General features: G+C 40.0%; 1 pseudogene across 1 annotated transcript; it reads left to right on the forward strand.

The window, feature by feature from the left end:
- LOC104566715 (DNA polymerase kappa-like) lies at nt 1-16,486 on the forward strand (annotated as a pseudogene). The gene is made up of 10 exons (XR_015913832.1): nt 1-254; nt 606-737; nt 2,251-2,469; nt 4,308-4,537; nt 5,958-5,995; nt 9,600-9,772; nt 11,590-11,714; nt 11,942-12,103; nt 15,646-16,047; nt 16,099-16,486. The product of XR_015913832.1 is annotated as a DNA polymerase kappa-like (transcript).
- The last annotated feature ends 1,987 nt before the right edge of the window (nt 16,487-18,473 follow it).

Here is an 18,473-nt window from a genome sequence, read left to right on the forward strand (position 1 = left end):
TTTATAAGTGCCAGATGCTTTGGCATTTTTAGGACTATCTAAAGTAATGCAGTTCTGCTAGTTTAATAGGTTTTTAATTATTGATTATATACGCTGTTCAGGTGGACAAGCTTGTGATGGAGCTGGAGCAGAGCCGTAACCTCAGCTGTACGATCATGCACATTGACATGGACACCTTCTATGCAGCTGTAGAAATGCGAGACAATCCAGAGCTGAAGGAGAAACCTATAGCAGTGCGATCAATGAGTATGTTGGTAAGGCCAAGTGTCAAGCTAGTACAGAAATCGATTACATGGATCTGAAGAGTAATAAAACGTAAAATAACATAACATCATGATATTGTTATGAAGAGAATTTTTATTGAGTGTATGGGAGGAAACATCTATTCTTGGGCTATATAAGTTTGTATATTTTACAGTGAAACATAGTGATAAAAGTTTAAAAGTTGAGACAGACTGAGAAGGGGGATGCTGAACTTACATATTAGCTTCATCAGTTAATATGCAGCAGTTAACTTGCACATCAGCTTCGTGAGTCCCTTCTGTGTGGAGCTTTGTGGTTATAACTTGATTGTTAAACACTAAGCCTATTTCTTCTCTCCTAAGTCCACCTCAAATTACCATGCTAGGAGATTTGGTGTGCGTGTAGCCATGCCTGGGTTTATTGCTAAGAAGCTATGCCCTCATCTAACTATAGTGCCATTAAACTTGGCAAAATATGGCAAAGTGATTAAAGAGGTAAGTCTGAAAGAAGTACACTCTAACCAAAAGTCGATAGACTTTGTTGTAAACTTTATGAATATGTCATTTTTTTTTGAATAACATGAGAAGCGGTATTTTAAGTGTTAAACTCTTCAGTGATGTGGCTTTGAAGATAATTTAAATAGAACATTGTGTTTTTTGGCAAGGAGGTGAAAAAGCATTACACTCATCCATACTGCAAATTTAATGAAGCCAGTAGTGATGCTGATAAGAGATTTTCGAAACTATATAATGAACTGTTAATACTAATTGACCCCTATTATACTCCTCTTCAAAACCATGGAGCATAATCTGACTATTAGGAAGCTGTAACTACATTTGAAACTTGAAGATATTATTATGCTTTGCATGAAATAATTTCTTTTCAGTGCTAATTACTGGAAAGAGAAGCAAGATACATTAGTGAGTTCAAAATGAAGGGAAGAAAGAAATTACACCTTGCTTCAAGGGAAGAAGGGATTTTATTTAGCACCAGGAAAAATACTTTAAGTATTTCTTAAAGATCCCAGTGTGTGTACACGCTTACACATATATATAAAGACTGTATATTTTGTTGATCTTAAATCAAACTCATGCATGACTTGAGTAAAATTATGCCAAAATCTCTTTTTAAAGTCTGAACTTCAGACACATAGATAAAAATAAGCTCATTATTAATTTTTGGTTGAATGTGGTTGAACTTGGTTTAATTAGAAGCAAAATCAATCTTACTTCTATTTTAAGTAAATATACAGAAGTGCTTCAGAGTGGTTTTGAACTCATTAGGGATCTCAGATTATGAGATACGAGGAGGATAAGAGGAAAACTGTTAAAGGTGCAGATTAGTTTTATATTTATACTTTTCTCTTGGGATTTGGATTGAAAGTATTTCAACATGTTTCATTTTGTCATTGAAAGTTATGTCGTGAATCCAATCTTTAATCGGTTTCAGAAAGATGAAGTACATGTGACTGAACGTGGCCACTTGTTTTAAGATATTGCCTTTTCAGAGGATGCATCTGTCTTTAAAGAATTTCTGATAAGCTTTGCCTGTGGTCCTAAACATTGCTGTTAACTGTCCCCAACCGTTGGTTATTAGTTTAGTTTCAATGAAACTAAAACTCTAGTTTTTTTGATGCACAGTGCAAGAAAAAAAGCCCTATTAGATCATGTGCTCATTCCAGAGTTCTGATGAGTTCCCTGATCCCCAGTGTTTTGTTCATGAGATTACTGCAGATTTCTGAACCTAGTGTCTGCGGGGTCTTTATATACAGATCTTGAAGACCTCTACAGTAAAAGTTGTTGCTCAAAACCCTTGTTTAACTTATTACTGATGTCTTGCTACTTGTGAGAATCAATGCTATACATTTTGATTGACAATAAATTACTTATTCTATAAATGCCTTAGTCATCTTGAGGCATCACAGCACATTTGTTCACCTGAAAGTTGTATGTTATGATCTGCTGTAACAGCAAAATGGCTTTAAACATGCACTATACGTTTATCAAGGTTAGAGAAATACTGTCTGAATATGATCCCAACTTTATGCCTATGGGCCTGGATGAAGCCTATCTGAACATAACAGAGTACTTGGAGGAAAGACTGAACTGGCCTGAAGATGAGAGAAGGTGGTACTTCAACACAGAAAGCACTACAGAAAATGGTAAGCTAAAGACTGTTCTCATGTACATAATGTGCACATCAAATAAACTGCACCAATTTAAAAGTACAAGAACTTAAATATAAGTCTTTGAATAATTTGTACTACCATGTGTTCTCAGCCTTTGTTTCATATAGATTATGTATTAACTTTTGTTATTACTCACCCATGCATAAAAGTGGTCCTGCTGATGAATCAGAGTTGGGGGAATGTTCTTAAATTGAGATAAATGGTGCTAGATTTGTTAATCCCAAACAAAAGTTTTTTTTTAAATATGTATTTTGCCTTTACAAGTCAAAGTGTTAATTGTGCAAGTAAGTAGTAATAACCCCGTGACTTGAAAAGGGGTAGAATAAGTAAATATTTTGTTCTAAAGGCTATTAATTTTTTAAAGGGTGTTTTCTTAGTAGTACAGTAAGTCCTGTATAGCAGAACCATGAGAAATTATCCTGCAAAGACAGTGCATATAAGCTCCATTAATATAACTGTTTTACAAGATTAAAAATGCATAAGGAAAGTGAGCTTTTCAAGAATTTTAAGCAGTAGTGGTTAAAATATGACAGCATTTTATTTGGCTCCAGAAGATGTAGTTGAAACCACACCAACAGCTGTATGCACAGTTGGGAATAATAAAAAAGGAGGAATGGTGCTAATGTTTGGTGCACAAACCAAAACATTTATATTCTAAGTATTCAAAAATGATTGAAATAGCCTTTGAAATAGCCAAGAGGGTAATCAAGAGTACACTGTACTGAAAAGACTTAGTAGAACAAAAAGAAACCGACATTGTCTTTACAAACTAAGTGTCACTGATGTGTAGTCACATGCTTCTTTCTTCCTGATATCTTTTTTAAGTCTGTGTTCTTTTGGAACAAGTAAACAGTCAGAATGGGAACCTATAATAGTAAAGTGTGTGTACAGTCAGATAGGAGCTTGCTGGTTTTAGAGTTTCTGCCATGACTGCAGGCACAAATAAGCCGTCCAGGTTGGGAAGCTTCTAGAATCAGTTTTTCTAGAACCTGAATTTGCTTGGGGAACATAGGAAAAAAAAACTTTCTGCAAAGGATTTCTATTTGCACAAAAAAGGGAGCGTTACTCTTGAGTGGACTGCTCAAGTTTGTGTGTTCACCAATAAGGGGATTCCCCCACAGTCTGGCTGAAGAGCAGGACAAAGGGAGGGGAGACTGAGCGGAGCCATGAGCCGAATGGGACAAAAGAGCATCTGCCAAGAGGTGGGGGCCTTTACAAAGGAGGGAAATAGGGCAATTCCCCCACATTCTTCAGCAAGGGGGACAAAGGAGTTGGTGAGCTCAGGTGAGAACAGATGGAGGGAGGCAGGAGTTGGGTGTAGGCGGGCCAGGAAGGCTGTAACTGCTGAGTGCCTTGGCCAATGGGGCAAAGGAGAGGGCATCCCTCGGTCGGGAAATTAGGATAAAAGGGGGGCTGCGTCCCCCAGCAATTTGAGAGACCCCACCGGGATATGCCTGGTGGACTCTCCCTTTATTCGAATAAAGTTTTAGGACTCTTCTGTCTCCTTTTTGGACATTCAGTTCTTGACAGCGAGATTTTCTGCACAACATTAAATATTTGCAAACTATGCCAGCTGAACAGGGAGGGAGAAACACTCCCCAAAGACCTAAGAGCCAGGATGCTAAGTGCAGACACCCAGGACCCTGCAAGGAACTGTGGGAACAGAATGCCTCTGAAATCCTGCTCCATGGACTTGGGAACCTCCAGGGAATATGTATGCTTTACAGAATGGAAGTCTTTCCTGAACAAAGATTACAAAATCAAGGTGACAAAATAAACTTTCAATTTGCCTCAAGGCTTTGAAAATCAGAATAGGTTACTACAGATCTTAAAGAATAAGCTTACTGAAATACATACAGCTTAACCTTGGCTTAAGGGTAGTCCAACTACACCTTCAGTTCTTGACAGCAAGATTTTCAGCACAAATGGGGGCTCGTCCGGGATCCGTCCGCCATCTGGGAATGGCAGACAGCGATCAAGGTCGACGGCGCGCCTCACCAAAGCTTTTGGTGATCGACTCCCTTCAACGGCGGCCGGCACCGGACGACTGATTGGGTTCCCGAGACTGTCCGGAGACAGACAAGAAGCGGATCGGGGGATCCCCAGGTAGGACCGGGAGGGGGTCCTCAAGTAGTCCGACGGAAAGGACCTCTAGGAGCAATGGATCACGGGGATCCATAGGTAGGACCCGGGGGTCCTCAAGTAGTCTGACAGAAAGGACTACTAAATCCGATGGAGAGGACTAGGTCCAATGGAAAGGACCTCCGGGTAGTGGTAAGTCCGACGGAAAGGACCAGGTCTGACGGAAAGGATCACTGAAATCTCACTGGTGAGTACTGTGGGACAGTGGGGAACAAAAGGGGTGACGACCCCGACATGGATGCCCAGGGAGGGCAGCAAAGGGAAGCCAAAAGAGGATGCTGGGAAAAGGAATGACTACCTTAGCTTATCCCCATATAGTTCCTTGGGGAGACTGTTGAGGGTTTGGGATAACCTGTGCATTCCCCCCAAAATAACCAAGGAACTAATGATAAAATATTGTTGTTTTATTTGGCCAGAATATAAGTTACCAGGGGGATTTAGGTGGCCCCCTGTAGGGTCAGACCACGATCCTAGTCTTTGTCAGGTTTGTGCCTGTATCTCGGTGATACCGAGAAGGGTCTCATCGAGAAAGAATGTGTGTCAATATGGTTAAGGGCAACATCTAGAGGAATCTATGTAACAAAAGAGAGAGGAGAAAAAGGGAAGCAGGAATCTGAAGAAGGGGAAAAGAGAACAGATAGGGAGATGTCGGATGTCCTCCAGTGACTTTTCCCATCTTATCATCAAAATCCATCAGGAACCACAGCTCCTGTCCCCTCTCTACCTCCTGCTTCTAGTGACAGTGAAGAGGAGGAATGGGACGTTTTGTCCCTTTCAAAACAAGAAAAGGAAGCCAGTAGTACAAGGTGCCAAAAGCCCCCAAAGCCAAATGCCTCTGTACCAGGTTCCACTGCAAGGCCAGGATGGGGGGGGGCACAATTTGGATTTGTGATTGTGCTTGTGCCCCTGATCACACAAGATATAAGGCGATTAAAGGAACTGTCCCCTTATTTATATGATCCTATAGGGGTGGGGGAAAAGATAGATGGATATCTAAGAAGTGCAGATTACACTTGGAAGGTTTGGGATTTTCTTTTAGGAATCCTTTTTGGATCCCAGGCAAAGAGGATAATCTTGCAAAAAGCTTTTCAATTATGGGAGGACGAGCACACACAGGCAGGCCAAAATGCAGTTTAGCCTGCCTTCAGGAGAGGAAGGACATTGGAGGAGGGAATGCCCACGGATGCCAGTAGATTCTCAGGAAAAGGAAATTCACCAATTGAGTTTTAAATGGATTGTTAGGGGTGTCGGGGGCTTCCATTATAGCAGGGACCCACTATGCGGGAGCCCTTGATAACACGTAGGGTGGTTCCAAACCGAGAGGAAGTGTGTTTCTGGATAGACACAGGGGCCTCTTGATCCATTTTGAACTTTATGCCAAAAGGAGGGCAATTGTCAAAAGGCTCCTTGGTTATCCAAGGGGTAAGTGGAAAAGACAAGCAAGTGTGTCTTATCCAGCCCTATTAGTGGATGTGGGTAGTAAATTTGAGATGCATGATTTTCTTTTTGTCCCAAATTGTGATTGCAATCTGCTGAGGGGTTGGAGTTGATGGCTAGATTGGGAATGTCAATTGATATTGTGAGGGATGATAAAGAAGTTAGCACTACTGTAACTTTGTGCAAAGTGTGTGATAAAGCTAGGCTGAAGTGAACTCAGAAGTGTGGGCAGTTCCAGGAAAATATGGAAAATTAGACATGGAATCTCTTCAAATTGCTTTAAAGCAACCAGGCCAGGTAGTCTCTAAAAGCAGTATCCTATTTCAGAGAAGGGAGGAAAAATGATAAAACAATAATTGACATGGACAGTCCTCCCACAAGGATACACCAAGGCACCGGTCCTATTTGGACAAGCCTTGCAGAAAATACTGAAGGAATTTATCCCACCCCCAGAAGCCAGGTTATTGCAGTACATGGATGACTTGCCCCTATCAGGGGAACAACAGAGGGTGGTGAAGGAAACCGCTGTGAAGTTACTCAGTTTCTTGGCCCAAAAAGGGCTCAGGGTGTCTGGAAAAAAGTATATATATATATTTGGGGCATATTTTGGTTGGAGGTTTAACCCAAAACAGCCCCAGTGTTGCGGTATGGACACGAGAAGAACAGAGCTTTACAAAATTAAAAGATAATTTGATCAAGTCTTCGGCTTTAGCTCTTCCGGACCCAGAGAAAGAATTTGAATTATATGTGGATGTCAAACAGGGCCACGCCAAGGAAATTTTTGTGCAAAAGCACGGGGGCATGTGAAGACCAGTAGCTTATTTTTATAGAATGTTAGACCCAGTGGCTAAGGGGTGGCCTTATTGTCTGCAGAATTGTGCAGCTACGGCCCTAATGGTAACTGAGGTCCGAAAACTGACCACAGGGGGATCCCATGTTATCAAGGTTCCATACCTGGTTGGGGCGTTGCTACCTGAAGGGGCTTCTGAATGGATGACAAGATTTAAAATTAAGAAGCGATGGAGGGTTTAACCCAGCTTTTTGCCTGACTGGCCCCAAGGGAGAAGCATCGAGTGTGGCAGATCTCCATACTCAGGCTAGGGAAGATTTGAGAGGCATCCTTTGGCCAGATGGGGACAATGTGTTTATTGATGGATCTTCAAAACTAAAGGGGAAATGGGCCACAGGATATGCTATCATTAAAGGGGAGGGAGCTGCTGGAGGGAGGAAAGCTGCCATCTACCTGGTCAGCCCAAACCACAGGATTGTATTCTCTAATAAAAGCCTGTGAATTATACCAAGGCAAGGTAATGAATATCTTTACAGATTCTAAATATGCATATGAGGTGGTACATATGTTTGGAAAGCTGTGGGAAGAAAGAGGTTTATTAACTTGCCGAGGAGACATTGGTACATAAGGATCTGATTACCTGCCTGCTGGAGGTGGTGAACTTCCCCAAGAAGGTCTCGGTAATTCATGTCAGGGGACATTGGACAGGATACTCGGAGGAGGTGGTAGGCTGTAAGCTCCTCCCTCTCCTCCCGGTAGTCCAGCCATTGCCAGAAAAGATGTCTTTTATGCCAGAAGAATTAGAGATAATTAAAAGTAGTGGGGCAGAGGAAAGGAGGAGGCCATTGGGGCTCTAGAGGACTGGCAGAAGCCTTCCTCAAAACCTACGCTGCCCTTGGTCTTTTTGTTCTGGTGAGAACGGGCTACTGAGGGCTGTGGGGCAAACAGCTGAGCCGCAAGAGAAGTTGCAAGGGGAGGACGACCCTGGGCTGTGCGCCCATTCCAGTGATGTCAAGTAGACTTTACTGAGATGCACCATATAGGGAGGCTTAAGTATCTTCTGGTAATAGTATGTCAGTTGACGGGATGGCTTGAGGCATTTCCAACTGCCTCAGCAGCAACCGGATCCATAATTAAGGTATTCTTAGAACAAATAATTCCAAGATATGGGTTGATAGAGGCAATAGATTCAGACAGAGGCATTCATTTTACAGGAAAGGTCCTTCAAGGTGTCATGACTGCCCTGGGGATTCAATGGGACTTGCATACCCCTTGGCATCCCCAGAGCTCTGGTAGAGTGGAAAGGATGAATGGGAACATTAAAAAGCATCTTTTGAAATTGGTGTTAGAAACTAAGATGCTGTGGACAAGAATAAGAGCAAAACCTAGGGGAGACATTTAACTGTCCCCCTTTGCAATAATGTTTGGGATTCCCTATGCTAACACCCAACCTGGCAGGGAGGTGGAGATAAGTGATATATATTTAAAGCAATATGTGGCCAGAATACTTGTGAAGTCTCTCCGACAGGAAGCCCAGCTCGCACAGACCCTCCCCTTGGATTTTGCAGTCCATGATATCCAACCAGGGGATTGGGTCTTGATCAGAGAATGGAACGAAGCACCACTGCTAGCAAAGTGGCGTGGACCTTATCAGGTATTACTAACCACAGAAACATCAGTCAAGACAGCTGAGCATGGATGGACTCATCATACCAGAGTTAAGATTTCCAAGACTCCAGAAACCTGGACTTCTCGGTTGAAGGAAGAGGATGGAAAGCCCCGGCTAACTCTCTGTAGATCTGTACCGCTGGCTGGGAGTGGGTCCGGAGAATAAATGCTGGGTGTGTGGGAGTCCAGGAGGATATGAAGGCTACCCATGGGTACTAGACCTATCGAACGCAGGTGGTTAGTTAATAACCTATGCAGAGTCCACTATGGGTGTAGAGGTTTGTAAAATCAAATATTGTCAAAAAAAAAAAAAAAGGAGGGCTTGAGCGGGCTGCTCAAGTTTGTGTGTTCACCAATAAGGGGATTCCCCCACAGTCTGGCTGAAGAGCAGGACAAAGGGAGGGGAGACTGAGCGGAGCCATGAGCGAGTGGGACAAAAGAGCATCTGCCAAGAGGTGGGGGCCTTTACAAAGGAGGGAAATAAGGGAATTCCCCCACATCCTTCAGCAAGGGGGACAAAGGAGTTGGTGAGCTCAGGTGAGAACAGATGGAGGGAGGCAGGAGTTGGGTGTAGGCGGGCCAGGAAGGCTGTAACTGCTGAGTGCCTTGGCCAATGGGGAAAAGGAGAGGGTGTCCCTCGGTCGGGAAATTAGGATAAAAGGGGGCTGCGTCCTCCAGCACTTGGAGAGACCCCACCGGGATATGCCTGGTGGACTCTCCCTTTATTTGAATAAAGTTTTAGGACTCTTCTGTCTCCTTTTTGGACATTCAGTTCTTGACAGCGAGATTTTTCCACACACCCTTATATGAAACAAAAATGATGCCAAAACCATGACATTCTTTTCCTGTTACAGCAACAGGGTTTAAACCTTTATGTTTTCTCTAGATCTAAATTCAAACTCAAATTACAGTAAGAACAAAACTGTTATGACTCTATTTTCTTAAGAGCAATGCATTTTATTTAGGTAAATAATTATATACTTTTTAATTCCAACTGAAAAAGTCTTTTCAGTTGCTGCAGAAAGCAGTCAATAAATTATGCATTGTATATAGATGGATTAATTGTGAATTCCTTTAATATATAGATAAACAGAATATAAATATCTCTGCCAAATTCAATTCAATTCAAAGACATGCTCTCCTCTTCACCGCTACTCTTAGAAGATGCCACTTCTCTGGCAAGTGACCACTGTGAACAAAGAGGTCTGTCAGCAGCAAATTCAGTTGTCTTTGGAACTTCTGCACAGGAAGTGGTGAAGGAAATTCACTTTAGGATTGAACAGAAAATGAGACTGCTAGTGCAGGTACTCAGGCATGAATGATAACGCTTTATAGTTCCATGCATTTTCCACACAGAAATGTCAGTGTGTGTTACAAGTACAAGAAAGCAGCATTGCCACAACGTTCTTGTGCTGCAGAGTGTGCCTTGGTTGTGTGTCTGTAAAGACTGACTTGCAGGTATCTCAAGAAATCTTACAGGAATCAATTTTTGCATAAATGTGTGTGTGTGTATATATATATTTTGTATAAAACTTTTTTCATTTTTGCAATGACTTATGAGCAAAAAGAATGATTTAACTGCTTTTATTTATGAAATAGAAGTAGCATGGAAGAATGACCAAGGTGTTCAGGTGCTAATTTTAACACTGATAATACTTGTTTTAGTGCCTCATATAGATTGTTTTTGTCATCTTATTGTCATGGAGAAATCTCTTGCTGTCTGCTGTTGGTTTGAATAGCACGTCTATGCAGTTAAGTAATGCTTTTCTACACTGTTTCTTGATTAGGGTAATATTAAATTCCATTAAAATGATAATTCTTTAAGAAGGAAGTGTTTAAATTAAACTGCTTGCCAGCTTTTTAATATTTATCATAGAATAACAGAATACTTGAGGCTGGAAGTGACCTCTAGAGATGATCTAGTCCAATCCCCCTGCTCCAGCAGGGACACCTTTATATTTCAAGTCTTAGATCTTTGAACTTTGTGCAGCTTACTGTTCTGATTATATCTGTATTAGGCCCTTAGAAAAGAATAAGTTCCTAGCCATTGAGTTTAGATACTGTCCTTGTGACTCCGATGGAGGTCACTGAGTCAGCGAGGAGTACTGAGCTTCATGAAGCAGGTGTGGGCAAATGGGCAGCCAAGTAGTAGTCAGGAGAATGTCAAGTATAAGCAGAGGTAAAGAAAACAGCTAATAGAAGGAGGCAAGATAAGACCCCAGATATATCATGGATGATAGCCAAATAAAAAATTTATTCTGCAGAAGTTTTGTCTTCCTAAAGATGAGTTATTGTTTAGAAAACAGATGTATCTCTCATAAGTGCATCAGAGATTTTATGTCAAGAATGAAAAACAGAAGGCTGAAAATTACTACTAAGCAGTAACAAATAGAATTATTTCTACCATCTTGACTAATAAATTACAGCAATAATTTATTAAGCACATCCAAGGTTAGATCACTTTTTCTGTAGAGCAGAATAATTCTATTTGTCTGTTGCTAACCATTTCCAGAGTTTACTATTAAGAACTTCTTTTGATGGAAAAAAGCAAAGCTCCCCTCCCCATCAAACAGCATCAGTGATAAACATATTTTTTAATGCTAAATAACTGCATAATAGTGGTAGTCCACAGAAGAATTTGGTTTGGTACAATTTGTCAAAATTAATTGAGTTCTTTTCATGAACTGTGATTAGGAAATGTTTTTATTAGATTAGAATTTATAAGAAGTGTTATAAACATTCCCTTTTCTCTTACTATAATTATTGCCATCATAAAATTGTTGTCATATAATGGATTTTATTTTTAAACACACACTATTTATCTCCCATGAGTGATTAGTGTTGTGCTACCCTGAGTATCTCAAAATAGTTGGTACAGTTCACCTGGTACGTGAATTGTGTATAAGCTGCCATATATATTTATATACTTGCATGTTTATTATAAACATTTCTACAGAATTATAATTGATGACAACTAGATTTGTTATCTCTTCTCTCTTTATATTTAGTCTTTGCCAAACGTTGTGCAAGTTATTCAAACATTTTTAGATCTTGGACAACTGAAATTAAAGGTTGTCTTGTATCTCAAATAAAGTGTGTTTATTGGTTGTTTGTTTTTAAGGAATAGCCCCAAATACAATGTTAGCAAAAATGTGCAGTGATTATAATAAACCTAATCGACAGTACAGGATTATACCTGAGAGACGAGTTGTGTTAGACTTTGTGAAAGATTTACCCAATCGGAAGGTAAGAGATACCATGATATTTACTACTATGCAATTGTGGTGATGTGTGTTGGTGTTTGTGGGTTTGTTTTGTTTTTGTTTTAATGCTCTAAAAGCAAGATTTTTTTTACTGAAGAAATGTACTTTTTTTTCCTAAGTAATCTGCCCAGTGATGATTGATGTCAGTTGTATAGATATTGAATCTATAAACAGGAAGTTGCCAGCTTATTGATGATTACTCTTTTTCAGGTGCCAGGTATAGGAAAAGTAACAGAGAAGATGCTAAAAGCCCTTGGAATTGTGACTTGCTCAGAACTTTACCAGCAGAGGGCGCTGCTGTCTCTTTTCAGAAGTATCTTTGCATAATTTCTTGGGTATCTCACTTGGTTTGGGCTCAACACATTTGGAAAAGTAGGTTTTTATTTTGTTTTTTTTAAGGCATCATTTACAGTGTGCTAAATGCTTTCTTGTGGGTTGCATACTATGCATTTTAAAATGCATTTTATACTCACATCCAAAAAATTGCAAATTTGCTTCAGTAAGGATTTATTTTTTAATAGTTTTGTGACTATGCCTGTGTTGTTGGTACACTTACAGGAGTGATAAAAAATTATGCTTGTAAATATTTAGCTATGTGGAGCAGCCATATATAATATAGAAAATCCATAAAAGTCTGTTGGAGAATTGTGCCTGAGTCTATATTAAGAAATTAGGATAAACTCATAATTACTAAAATAACTATTGAGAAATGTTATTTACCCTTGTATAGGAGGTGGAAATTTTTATGATCTGTAGAGCCATAAAAATCTCCTGTGGGAAGCGGAACACAGACCTTGAGACAGGTGGTGTTTGCCCGCCTGGGCTGAGCGATAAGGAGCACAGAGGCGGCTGCTCAGCCAGGTTCACAGCCGACCTCCTCCAAAAGCAGTTGAAGGCAGCTGCTCGACCGGGCTTGTAGCCAACTTAACCACAGATATCCTCTAAACTAGCTTTGGAGGTCAAACACCCGAGAGGGAGGAAGAAGATGAGGAAGGTGGGACCCTCAGACTGAGGGCTGGGACCCCCTACTGGTATGCGCACCTGTGCATCCAGGAGGGAAGATTATGTGACTGAAGGTGGAGTTTGTCCGCCCCCTGGCCTGCCTGCTGGCATGTGCTGGCCCTACATGGCAGGAGGCACCGGGCATAAAGAGACAATGCGGAGATAGGGGGGCAAGACTCCTAACACTGAGGCCTACGTTGTCTCTGTGGGGAAGCCCACCGAGTTAGGAGCCTGTCAGCAACCCTCTAATCTGCCAACTCAAGAGGATGTTCAGTCTCAGTATACTGCCAGCAAGTATTACCTTGTGAGTAACTATCCGTAGTTTGCTTCTCTGTTTATGTGTTTTCACCTGAATAAAGGCTTGATGTTGTAGCCGCCTCGTTTTGGTGTGATTAATGCTGAATCCCGAGCCCATTTGGAACAACCCTAAGCAGAGATCCAAAGAACAATCTCTGTTCCTCTTTAATATTACATGATTGTAACATTCACATTGGTGTCTGATCTTCTTCATGCTTCTATGTTATACTTCTATTGGAAATAAGTCAAATATGTGACTTCAGTTCTTTGTTTCCCTTCATGTTTATGTACATATTAAATAACAAATAACTTTATTTAGAACTGAATACTTTTATATCCCTCACATATTGGTGAACTCTCATACTATGTTTAAAAAAATAATAGGAGCTTTTCAAAAGATGAAGGGAAAAATATTTTTAATTGTATTGTCTAAAAAAATCATTTTTATTTGCACCAACTTGATTTCAATGATTTTTAAGGTGGAGAAAGTAAGCTTGTAACATATCAACATCTGATTGATCAGTAAATGTTTCATCTTATGGTCATTGTCTTTGACGAGCTTCTTTTAGGGAAATGTGAGCCTGACAAATTTTTTATTTCTTGTGCTTATACACAGAAAAATGACTTTAAAAGAAAATCCTCTAGGGAACTCCTTTTATAAAGGAGTATTAAAAAGTGTTAGAAACTCCTTTTATAAGAGAGTTCCCTAGAGGATTTTCTTCAAGTACTTTTTCCTTAAGTCTTAAGGATGCTCAGTGAAAAGAATGAAGGGAAAAAAAAAAGAGGAAAAAAAAAGATTAAAAAAAATCCTCTTTAAAAAGGGTGATAATCTAAGAAAGAAAGCAAATTAATCCTCCAGAAGAGAATCCAAAACATTCATAGTATGAATAGGGTTTTTATCAAGGTAAAGTGCAAACTATAGGAATTAGGTTTTGTTTTTAACTCAGCAGATAATAATGGAGAAGGCTGACTAATTTTATAAACTGTATATTTTTTTTTAGTGTCATGTGATTATTTTATGATTCTGCTTCATCTGTAGTAGGTTAAGGTTCATGAAGATATATGGTTTCCTTCTTGTGGTCTCTTAAACTTGATATAGAAGATTTGTAGAAAAAGCTTAACATCCCAACTATGGGAAAGGTTACTGTTACCTTTAGACACCGTTGGCTGTCTTGGAGTTTACTAAAAAGCCAATAATTCTATGTAAAGTGAGTTTATAAAATATTTTCTGTTTAAAAGGATGGAGAAAGAATAAGTATGAGCACTGAAAGGTAAACCTTTTTAATATTTAAAAGATTATGTTAATAGCTAAACTTGCTAAATACCAACTCTTGTAAAGGTTTTTAGTTAAATAATGTCACCATATTTATGCCTATGTTAAAAAGCTAATTGCATGTACAGTGAGTTCACTAAATTAGATTATCATATTTAGTTCAGACATTTTTCCCCTCCAGAATGATATGGAGTTACTTCTATCTAATTATCTATTCTGTTTTCTCATTATCTGCTTCTTTTAATGCCCTTAATGCATCAAAATAGACTTTAAGTCATAATATACAGTGTGAATATAAAGATTTGAATATTTGGTATGTACTAGTTTAATGTCTTTATATATTCCATTTTTAACTATTGTTCTTCTGATTACATTGTAAAATACTGTTTGTAGTCCTAAGATCATAGAAAATATTTCTAGAGAAACCTGGAAACTCCTATAGATAAGCTATTCTAGTGCTTTGGTGCCTTTGCTGTTAGGATAAATCTGCTTAACTAGTATTGGACTTGGAGCACCCTTGCTGCAAGTTAAGTCCATTAAGTTAATCACCATTTGATTTGAGGAACAATTTATTTCCTTCCTTTTGGCAAAACCTTTTTGTGTCCTTGAAGATTCTTATGTGCTCCCGTCCCAGTCTTTTCCATTTTAGGACAGGTGCAGGAATAACCCCAGACACCAGTACAGACTAGGGGTTGACCTGCTGGAAAGCAGCTCCACGGAGAGCAATTTGGAAGTCCTGGCTGACAACAAGTTACCCATGAGGCAGCAATGTACCCTCATGGCCGAGAAGGCCAATGGGCTCCTGGCCTGCATCAGGAGGAGCGTTGCCAGCAGGGCAAAGGAGGTGATCCTGCCCCTCTGCGCAGCTCTGGTGAGGCCGCACTGGGAGTATTGTGTGCAGTTCTGGGCTCCCCAGGACGAGAGGGACGTGGAGTTTCTAGAGAGGGTCCAGCATAGGGCCACGAAGATGATTAAGGGACTGGAGCATCTATTGTATGAGGAAAGACTAAGCGAGCTGGGCCTGTTTAGTCTGGAGAAGAGAAGGCTGAGAGGAGACTTGATCAACATGTTCAAGTACCTGAGGGGTGATTGTAGGGAGGATGGGGCCAGGCTCTTCTCTGTGGTGGCAGGTGACAGGACGAGGGGTAATGGAGGGGGTCGGTGCAAGTTGAAATACAGGAAGTTCCACCTCCGTGTGAGGAAGAACAACTTTCCTGTGAGGGTGACAGAGCCCTGGAACAGGCTGCCCAGAGAGGTTGTGAAGTCTCCTTCCCTGGAGATCTTCCAAACCTGCCTGGATGCCACCCTGTGCCATGTGTTCTGGGTGTCCCTGCTGGAGCAGGGGGGGCACTGAACCAGGGAAATCCAACCAAGAATACTGCACAAAAAATCAGGAGCAACTTTCCGAGGGAGTTTTTTTTGATAAAAAGCAAGCTTCAAGGCAACAAAACAGCGAGGATGTTTTTCTAAATGAGACAGTAGATAAGCAGCTCCTTCACGGTGGGAAATTGTCAACAAGTTTTGTGGAAGGAACAAAGTCCCAGCCATACAGAATTGTACTGTGTGTAAGATCTTCACCTGCCCCATTTGCTTTGAGGAGCAAAGTAGTAGTGATTTGGAAGAGCTTAACAGACATATTGATGAATACCTTGCTGGGCGTCTTGTTAATGATAATATAGGAATATCAAATAGTGTGAATTCAAAAGAAAATCCACTTAGCTTTTTTTCATCCTGTAAAAACGATGTTGAGGAATATCGAAAAAGTCAGATCAGTTAGCAGGTACATGCCAGTCAGCAAGTACATCTGACAACTCATTCTAGCAATAGCACAGAAAAATTCACTCGGATAGTAGTTGATAAATCTCATGAAGAAAAACAACCTTGCCAGCTCAGTGATATGACTAGAAATGTGCATATGAAACATGGTCGTCTTCCTAAAAGAGCTCCTCTAGGCAATGCAGACCATCTTGAAAAGACTGAGAATACAGAAGAAGCTAGTTCATCCTGTTTCTTTGAACCCAAAGAAGATAATGTTCTTGTTTGTCCAGTTTGTAATTTAGAACAGAAAACCACTAGTCTTATGTTGTTTAATAGGCATGTGGATATCTGTTTAAATAAAGGCATTATCCAGGAGCTGACAGAAAAAAAAAGATTGCCATACTAAGACTTATGATACGGAAAATTCAAACAGTTGGTGAGTATGCAGATTAAGATTTATTTGATTGTTCAAATTACTCATCTGTGTAATAAAAAATAACTTGGTTATAGTATGCTTTGAACTCTATAGGGCTCCAATATTGTTGTCACAAACTAATTTGAGTAAGCTCTGTGTAAGAGTAAACCTTTTAAAATATCAAATTCTTTTCAATGATAAATGAGATTTCTGAATGAGGTGGTGAAGGTGATGCAGGAATTACTGATGATTTCTGTCTAATCCCATGGTTGTTACCCTCCCCAAACCATACTCGGAAAGGTGTAAGGTCCCTCTGAAATTCCTATGAGTGAAAATGGTTTTTATTCTGGATTATTTCATCTAGTTGACAGAAAAGGTCCATTAAGTGTTGTGTTGGCAAAACCAAAAAGGCTGTAAAACTAAACCAACTTTTAAATCCTCCTTCACCAAAAATGTATCGTAATCAAATAGCTGCACTTGTAATGTGCCAAACCACTAGCTGATTTACTCAAATAGCTTCTTTTTTTGGTGAAGAGTTAATATGGGGGTTATGATGATGTGACAATTAAGAATCTTCAGAGAGATTAGAGGCCATGCACAGGTATTTCTGTAGCAGCATAAAATGCTTTTTCCTCATCTAGCTTGGGAGCTTAATGAGATAAAATTCAAACACTAATTTGTTAAAATTAGTAGAATGCATTTAAGACTTGCAATATGAATATGAAAGTAATTCATTTTGATTGTTCACGATTACTCTTCAGGAAGTTTAAGTAGAGGGCAACAGTGTACAAATCCATCACAAGGAACAAAAAGGTAAGGGTTTTCTGGAAACTGATTATGATTCTTATTTTAAAATAATAAAGCTATCAGGTTTATTCAGTGTTGTAAAATGTGCTGTATATATTTCCTCTCTTTTTTTTTCTTTATCTTTAGGTCCCGACTTGCAACTTCACAGTTGGTATCCAAAAGGGCCAAGTCAAGCAATTCCAAGCATACAATTGAAATATTTTTTAAATGATTGTGTAGCAATGCATTCTCTATGAAGAATTTCATGTTTTTAAATGACTGCATCAGTGATGGGCGTTGCGTACCTGTATAAAAAGAACATGATGTTTGAGGTAGAAGACAACTGAGGTAGTATTTTTTGAGAATAATACCATTTCCTCAGTTCTTTCTGAGGAAGAACATTTGTTAGCACTTAGTTTTTGATAGTTTGTATTGAAAACATGAAACTACTACGTAGGTTGCTTGCACTGTTGATTACACGAAGCAGGGAGGTGGAGCTGCCCCGGGCGAGCGAGCGGGTGCTGTTGCTGTTGGCCAGGGTGCCCGGCTGCGCTGCCGCGAGGGCCCTCACTGCAGAGCTGCAGAGCCAGCTTCTCTGCCAGGTCTGCTGCCGCAGTGCTTGGGCATGCGTGCTCACTCTGCCTTGCACCGAACCAAACAGTGCTATCAACTGTGTTATAGTAAAGGCGAGTTTCTCAGTTTCAGTTCTTAGGAACATTTGTTTCATCAGTTGAGTCAAAAAAAAAAGTAAACAACGAGAAAAAAAAAAAAAAAACAGTTGGTGTTGCAGTTTCAAAAAAAAGAAGAGCAAGAATTCAGAGCCCAGGCAAGTTTCTGCTGTAATCTCTGGAAGTTACTTCAATAGGAGGTGATGCACCAACCCTGACAGGCTCAGTCTTGGAAGATACAAAGTGATTTCACCAATTAAAAAAAAATGCAATAAACCTGTTAATGAGAAAAGGAGGCCTCCACTAATGTGCACTGTTTGATCTTGGCCTTTCAAAAGAGACTGAGAGCTTCAGGTTTCTTTGAAACTGTCAATTTGGCACCTTTCAGTGTTAGTAAATTTACTCTAAAAATTCTTATAGTGCAATGATAATGAATGGTGTGTAAATATTTGTGATGCTGAAAAGAAGCAACTTTTTAATGTTACTCATGTTTTCTTTGAAAAATATTTTGTATTTTTTTAATTAGCTATGAGTACATGTGTG

This window comes from Tinamus guttatus, unplaced genomic scaffold, assembly GCF_059628265.1.
Source record: "Tinamus guttatus ecotype Peru unplaced genomic scaffold, ASM5962826v1 Tinamus_guttatus_pri_ptg000467l, whole genome shotgun sequence".
In the NCBI taxonomy this organism is placed as follows: domain Eukaryota; kingdom Metazoa; phylum Chordata; class Aves; order Tinamiformes; family Tinamidae; genus Tinamus; species Tinamus guttatus.